Below are 8,634 nucleotides of genomic sequence, written 5' to 3' on the forward strand. Positions count from 1 at the left end.
TGGGTGATTAAGATATCTCAACTATCCTTTTGGAGAGAAATGTAAATTTGAAGGAATACTTGTCAAGAGCTCAACAAAAAACATAAAGCAATCACAATCTTTTCTAATTTCATTCTCCTCTACTGGTGTTCCATGTTTCTCTTACAAGATTTATTTCTTCAGATCTTCCAAATCTGCATGTGTACATGGAAGTTGACCAAAGAGAGATTCAACCTGGAAATAAGGAGGAAGTTTCTGATGGTGAGAGTGAACAACCAGTGGAACAGTTTGTCTGCGGAGGTTGTAAGAGCTCCAACATTTGAGACTTTCAAAGGGAGATTGGACTGCTTCAATAGATCTATACTAGTCTCCCTTCATTTTCATTATCAGCAAAAATACTGTATGTTTCACATATTGAATATAATTTGTCAGCTGTAAAAATTAACTGCCATGGAGGGGCCAATAGGCAAAAAGGAAGCAGTATGGGAGAGAGAGAGAGTTTTATATATATATAAAACAAACATAATTCTTCCATCCACTCTGAGATGTTGGCAGTGACAGAGAAGGCATTGAGATATAGTGAAACATTTTGCTTTTATTTCTGGTAAATAAAAAGTTAGTCGGCTTAGCCTGAAAATTTGCACCTGAAAATAAAATGAAGGATCAAACATGCTATGAGACATATATTCTGGGTAATATCAGGAAATTTACATAATAAAATTATGAGGAAAAATTAATAATTGCATTAAAAAGTAATATTTACACACCTTTAAATTAATGCAATATACAATAATAACATTAATATTATATAATTGACAACTTGTTATGCCTTATAAATATAACTTATAATTAGCATTATAAATATAATGAAGTTTCTTTCAAACACGAATTCCAATTTTATGGAGACTTAAATTAATGATTTTTAAATATGAAATATGACAAGAAGAGATTTCTATATCAATCCATCCCTTTGGTATTCCCATTTGGGTTCAAACAAATAATCAAGTATTTTATCTTTGGTTACATTTAGTAACATTGAAATCAGTTTTCCCAATGTGATTTTCCCCAGAGAAGTTGAATTATCTCTCTCTTCACTCCTAACCCATTTGGATTGTGCTGGAGATTTCTTTATTTGTCCAATTTATTGACCGACCATATTACCATAGATAAGGTCTGGGCGGTGTATGAGATGATATGAGTTCTCCTAGAAACTGAGAACTTAAAATAGGGAATTCTGCTCTAAACAATGGCCCACTTCACAGCCAGTCATTGCTCCTAAAGCTGATGACTGATGACAGAAAACCCAACTTAATGGTCAACCTAAACAATAGTTTGAATCCTACAGAATATCTTTAAATGCTTAATATTTTCAAGAGTTCCTCACCCTAGAAAGCCTACCTAGATTTGGGGTTATCTTTTTGCAACAATGAAATCAAAATAATTTGAGTAAATGTTCTAGTATGCATTTCAATTTAATGTTTATCATTTTGTTTAGTATGTACTGTTTACAATGCCAAGAAAAATAGCCACCGCAACTTGCATGAATGACAACACTGAAGAATATTACTTAAATTAGCTGTCCTCAAATATATAGTTTCCCTCGTAGATTTAGACTACAACTCAGAGTTCTTTAGTTTAGTTTAGTTTAATCAGATTTGTATGCCGCCCCTCTCCGCAGACTCGGGGCGGCTCACAGCAACAGCAATACAAGACAAATCTAATATTAAATTAATTTTAAGAACACCACAAGTTAAAAACCAATCATACACACTAGCATACCATACACAAATTTTATAAGCCTAGGGGGAAGGAACATGTCAATTCCCCCATGCCTGACGACAGAGGTGGGTTTTAAGGAGCTTACGAAAGGCTAGGAGGGTGGGGGCAACTCTGATATCTGGGGGGAGTTGATTCCAAAGGGTCGGGGCCGCCACAGAGAAGGCTCTTCCCCTGGGTCCCGCCAAACGACATTGTTTAGTTGACGGGACCCGGAGAAGGCCAACTCTGTGGGACCTAACTGGTCGCTGGGATTCGTGCGGCAGAAGGCGGTCCCGGAGATATTCTGGTCCGGTGCCATGAAGGGCTTTATAGGTCATAACCAACACTTTGAATTGTGACCGGAAACTGATCGGCAACCAATGCAGACTGCGGAGTGTTGGTGTGACATGGGCAAATTTAGGAAAGCCCATGATAGCTCTCGCAGCTGCATTCTGCACGATCTGAAGTTTCCGAACACTTTTCAAAGGTAGCCCCATGTAGAGAGCGTTACAGTAGTCGAGCCTCGAGGTGATGAGGGCATGAGTGACTGTGAGCAATGACTCCCGGTCCAAACAGGGCCGCAACTGGTGCCCCAGACGAACCTGGGCAAACGCCCCCCTCGCCACAGCTGAAATATGTTTCTCTAATGTGAGCTGTGGATCGAGGAGGACGCCCAAGTTGCGGACCCTCTCTGAGGGGGTTAGTGACTCCCCCCCCAGGGTGATGGATGGACAGATGGAATTGTCCTTGGGAGGCAAAACCCACAGCCACTCCGTCTTATCCGGGTTGAGTTTGAGTCTGACAACACTGAAGAATATTACTTAAATTAGCTGTCCTCAAATATATAGTTTCCCTCATAGATTTAGACTACAACTCAGGGTTCTTAGCCAGGCCATCCTTCCAGAATCTGAATCTTAATATATTTGCTGGGCATAACCAGTTATGGGCAGCCAAAAATTTTACTGCTACACTGTGGGTGTGGCTTATTTTGTGGGTGTGGCTTAATGGTCATGTGACTGGGTAGGAGTGGCTTGCCAGCTATGTGATCAGGTGGGAGTGGCTTGGACAATCATCATGAAATGTTAAGTCCTCAACTTAAAACCTTACGTGTTGCTCACTGGGGTGACAATTTGCTTCGCGTTTTCCATGCTCTCCTTCCTGGGTCGCCCCCCCCACTTCAAGCTGGTTAGCTGGGTGAACGGGTGCTGCCAGAAGCATAAGTGCTGCCAGCGCTGCTTTTACCCACACCTTCTGCTTGCAACTCAGACTGGAGGTGGCCATGTGAGGCTGCAGGGGAGCCAGGCAGAAGAGAGGGAAGCTCATCCGAGGCCAGGAAGGAGGAAAGAAGAAAAAAGCAAGGAGCGCAGATGCAGCAGCAGCAGGGGGGAAAAGGAGAGCCAAGCCGAGACCAGTAATCCAGGAAGTGACAGCTGCTGATCAGCTGGAGCTGCGCACCTATCTTCATTTCCACCGGTGGAACTGCATTCCACCCTGTCCTGCCTGCTGCCCACTCCTGGGCACAACCATGGGGAATGCTGACTTTATACATTTCCATTTTTGAAGACAAAATTGACTTTCACCAGCATATCTCAAAAGAAAAAAAAAAGAATTTCACAGCATTTGGGGTTATTCTAGAAATCCCATGTTTTTATAATTACCATAATGATTCTGCCAACACAAATTTATTCAAAGCCCTATTGAATTATGCAAGTGTCTCCAGGATTTGCTAAGGCCTCTAACTCCATATGTACATGGTGCAACACACATATACTGATTACTGACTCATGTATAACCAAGCCCACCATCTACTGAAATGGGCTTCCTATTACGTTGTCTCTTATCTGCCTCTAAAGTCTTCTGACATCTACGTAGATCTTGTAATGGATTGACGTTAACTACTGTAATTATTATGTTCTCAACATCACATGTTGCTTGGTAGCTTGTATTCTATGCAGCCAACAGAACAATTATGGAATCAGGCAATATATACTTTAAAAAAAAAAAGAGTATAAAACATTGAATATTATTGTAATAAAGCAGTTACAGTGCATAGGCATTCGTCAAAGTCATATCGTAAAACTGAATTACATAAGCATGCAGCAATTGCCTTGTATTCCGCCTTTGGAAATTAAAGCGCATTGCTCAAATACAAGGTAGATATAGTTTGCAGCAACTTGTTTTTGCAAATTACATTTCCCACAGGTGCACTAGAAAACACAAGACCACAGCTGGTCTAAGCAATGCAAGGAACTCTTGTTTGGGAAACAGGTAAGGCTTATCTCATGTAACTAAAGTATTGAAGCAGAGCTATCCTTTTCATATGATAAATAGTTCACATAAAATAAATGTCAATCTAGGGGTAAAGCATATGGGTAAATTATTTGTTTTTCATATTTTTTTCCTCTGAGAATTCCCGTAACACTCTAGCCCAGGGGTATCAAACTCGCGCCATCATGTGACACATCAGGACTATTTCTCCTTCTCTAAACTGGCCGTAGCCAGTGTGTGATGCACCTGGCCCGCGAATTTGACAGTCCTGCTCTAGACCATTTTACTTTAATTATAACTGAGGGTTGCTCCAAAATATTTCAAGTCAACAGATGGCTCAGAGTCCTTCAACCTTGGTTACAATTCCATATCAAAAAGAACTTTAAAATTTTTCCCATATCTAGTTACTGAGCAAGGTAGCCATGTTATTTTAAGAGTTTAGACCTTTCTACTCTTTGACCACAGAAGGTATCACACAAACATACAGTTCTATTCCTCCCGCTTCTAAATTCTGTTTCTATTGTTTCCCAAATAGTGATTCTGATCACGACAAAAAGTGGATTTATTTGTCTCTAAAAAGATGGCATGAGGATTTCCTAAGTGTCTTGGCTTATAAAGTTCCAACCCTTAAGCAAGGGGCCCCTTGGCATAATTTTCTAATTTAGCACCCCGTTGAAAGCATGTTGATAGTGGAATCCGTTATTTATTAGATAATAACAAAATGCAACATCCATACCAACCTATTTTTTAAATCCCATGTTAACGTGGTAATTATTCAACTATGAAAGGTATCTTTTGCTGAGGTAGGATTGATATTAAAATTTATAAAAGTAAATGAAATAGCAAAATGATCCAGATTATCACAAAAGATAATCTGCCTACCTATGTACCTGCCGTATTAACAGGTGTATCTTTTATGGCCAAAGGAATGGAGGTGTTAAAGAAGAAAGAAACAAAATCCTATTGTTGTAAACTTACAACAGGGACCATTTTGGGGGAGTTAGTTTGATCATATTAGTCAAAACATAATTTTCTGGACTTTTCTCCTTTTTCTTTAATTATGACAATGAAAGATGAAGTTATAAAAGATTAGGTGTGTGTTCACCACCTTAAGTTATTTATAAAAATAATAATGACAGGATATAACAAACAAACAGTTTTATATAATAAAGTCAAATGTTAAAAGTTCAAAATAAGTCCGATATAAATAATACACAAGGCTTAAGTGTATGATTAGGGTTTGAATAAAATAAAAGTTGTACACTAAATAGTCTGAAAAGTGCACTTCACAAAGATGATATTTTCATGAGAAAAGTTAAAGAAAAGTTTTTAAAATGATAAAAAGGGATGAAATTATTTTATGACGTTTAGAGCTAGGATTCTGTCAAAATAAAGAGATGAATTATTGCCTCATACCTATTAATCTGAGATGGAGAAATCAATGCAATTGTATAATGTTTCAAAGAGTTTTTAATTTGGGTATATTTGGAGTTGTTTGAAAAGTAATGTATTGTATTTATTAAAATGATGTTTATAGTGCCTACATAAGAATTGAGGAGAACAATGCTTAACTGGACTTCTTTATAGTATAGCTTGGTCCTCCTGTATATATTCACAATACTTCTTCACTACAGTTATCTCATAAATATGGTTTATTTTTAGTGCAGTCTCCTGCATGGGTATTCTCAATATACACTGGCCAAAGCCAAAATCAAACAATTCATGACTAAATCAATGACTTGGTATGGAGCAGCATGTATGTTTACTATATATTGGCCTGAAGGTTCTTAATACCTTTTTCTTGGTTAATCATGAAAATAGACTATGAATATGTGAGGTTCATTTGTAAAAAAAAACATTTCTTCATTAAATTATTACCTTATACCCAGGCCTCAGGAAAGACATTCTTTTTTAAAGGTCAGAATAGAGAAAAAAATACTCATCATGATAATTTTTAAAAACTTTAAAATATAATACAAAATAAAAAAGCCAATTTAATCTAGAATAATTTATCTAGCAAGAGAAAAAATATTCCATTTACAATCCACTGAATAAACTGTGGATGAGAAAGCAAGGCCGGTCAGAAGGTAAACCAAGCCAAGATTTATTGTCAAAAGAGGATGTATGTGTCAAAAGCCAGTGAGGAAACCTGGTTTTGGTACCTTGCCTACTGAACCAGCAGTGGTGCCTTCTACTTTGTACTATTGTGGACAAGATCAGGGGAGTGTTGACAGCAAAAGATAGGATGATGTTGACATTTCAAACAGCCAGCCTATTCCCTTCCACGAAGATGAAAGCCTGTGAAGAGAAGGCAGATGCTACATCAGAACCATGCTGAGCTCCATCTGTCCCAAACCCAGTCTGCTTTCCTGATGGAGATTCAGGAAGTCTTTCTCTATGAAATCAGTGACTGTAATTATTGGGATTCGCAAGGCACTCTGATAGCTCCACAATTGCTAAACACAGCAAATTATCATCAATGGAGTTCAGGCATTGTTTTTTTCTGAAGTTGTAGATGAAGAGTTTATTTTGGTTTGACTCTATCTTTGGATTTTTTTTTTTTATAAAAGAATTTTGAATGAATGCAAAATTCAGGATTCAGTGTGTTTGGCTAGCTTTTGGAGTATTAGCTGTGATGTTTGTGTCACTAAATGCACCCTCTGGATTATGAATTGTATCTCATACATAAGTATGCATTCATCCTCTTGTGCACTGTGGACTGCACAGAAGCGTTTAAACAGAGCCATCTGGTGGGAATTTGAGGCTCCTGGAAGTTGCTAGACTAGATGACTTCCAAAGCCCCTTCTACCCATATATTTATGTGATGTAGCTAGCAGTGCATTCTGCTGCAAAGGTTTTGAAATTGGTTTGATGGCTGTGGCAGATTCTCTGTAGCACTTCAAGTGTCAAAGAGTTATTTGCTAAGCATTTTGAATTTAGCATGGATGGCAGCCAGCAAAGATGCACTGTTCTCAGAATACGTCTAGCTTTCTTTCATATAGAAACCACAATCCTTTTTTTAGGAATAGAAAGGGATTATTATTATTATTATTATTATTATTATTATTATTATTATTATTATTATATTTGTATGCTGCCCCTCTCCGTAGACTCGGAGAGTCTAGATTGCCACTTGATCACAAAAAAATAAAAATAAAAATGGGGGGGGGTAAAATATCTTAAGAACCTGACTCTTCAGTCCAATGATCAGTTAACAAAAATTAAAATTTTTCTGAATCTATTTATAATTATCTAGCTGCCTTCCTTGACTTTTGCAGCCTGAAAATGTCACGTGCTATGTCTGTATAATGTAAAACTGCTTTGGATTCCAAATTTATGGAAAACGTTGTGATACCAATATCTATGTATTTATGTATTATGTATTTATATATTAAATAAATATGGATGTAAAATGTATGTATTTTACCTAAATACATCTATCTATGGGAAAATAAATAGATTGGGCATCCATGACAAAACTTGCAAATCACAATGCTCTTTTAAATAATTATGTTCTGTGCAGGAAACAAAGCATATTTTGTCCATGAACATCTCAATTGTTTCAATAAACATTGAAAATGATAACTGAATTATATATTGTTAAAGGTTTTTCTATAGGTAAATCACAGACTGAGGGGTTCTTGGTCTCTCTGACCTTGTTTTCTTGCAGACAATTCATTACATAAACTAGGGAGCATCATCAATGCACTGATGATGTTTCCTAGATTGAATAATGAAATGTCTGCAAAGAGTTATTTGCAAGCTACAAGAGTACCAAGGATCCCTTATTTCAACCCTGACAAGGGTGGGTTCTAAATTATTTTACTATCGGTTCTGTGGGTGTGGCTTATTTTGTGGGCATGCCTTCATGGTCATGTGACTATGTGGGAATGGTTTGGCAGTCATGTGACTGGGTGAGAGTGACTTTGGGGTCATGCGACTGGGAGGGTTGCTGGGTGATCATGTGACTGGGAGATCATGTGACTAGGTGACCATGGCCAACTTGGCATCACTCATGTCAAGGGTTAGGGTATCAGGCTTCTCCTTGCCTCAAAAACCTCAACAAGATTTATTTTATTTTTTATTTATTTTGTCCAATACAAATTGAAAGTTAAAGAGAATAAAAACGTGTAGTAGTAAATATCAGAGAAGGGATAGAAGATTTCCCTATTTATTTACTACTACTGAACATCAAAAATATACTATTTAATCCTATGTATATATGCCATATGTGTACATATATATTACACACAGGCACACTTCTTTCTCGCAATTTTCTTCTCTGTTAGAGGCACCAAAATAATCCAGACAATATAAGGTTTCCTGCTGAAAAAGGGGGTTGGACTAGATGAACTCTGAGATATCTTCCAGCCCTGAATTGCTGTGCTGTTTCAAAGTGTCTTCTGAAGCCATGTCTAGTGGCAGGGTTTGTGGCGTTTCCTTCCTCTTCTTTCTCTATTTCACTCTCTTCTCTCCCACCCTCCCTTTTTTCCTTCCTTCCTTCCTTCCTTCCTTTCTTTCCTTCTTTCTTTTTCTTTTTCTTTATGTCTTTTTCTTTCTTGTCTCTCTCTCATCCTCCCCCCCTCCCTTCTCCCTTCCTGTGAAGTACTCTAGGTCAGTGTTTCCCAA

This window comes from Erythrolamprus reginae, chromosome 1 (assembly GCF_031021105.1).
Source record: "Erythrolamprus reginae isolate rEryReg1 chromosome 1, rEryReg1.hap1, whole genome shotgun sequence".
Lineage (NCBI taxonomy): Eukaryota > Metazoa > Chordata > Lepidosauria > Squamata > Dipsadidae > Erythrolamprus > Erythrolamprus reginae.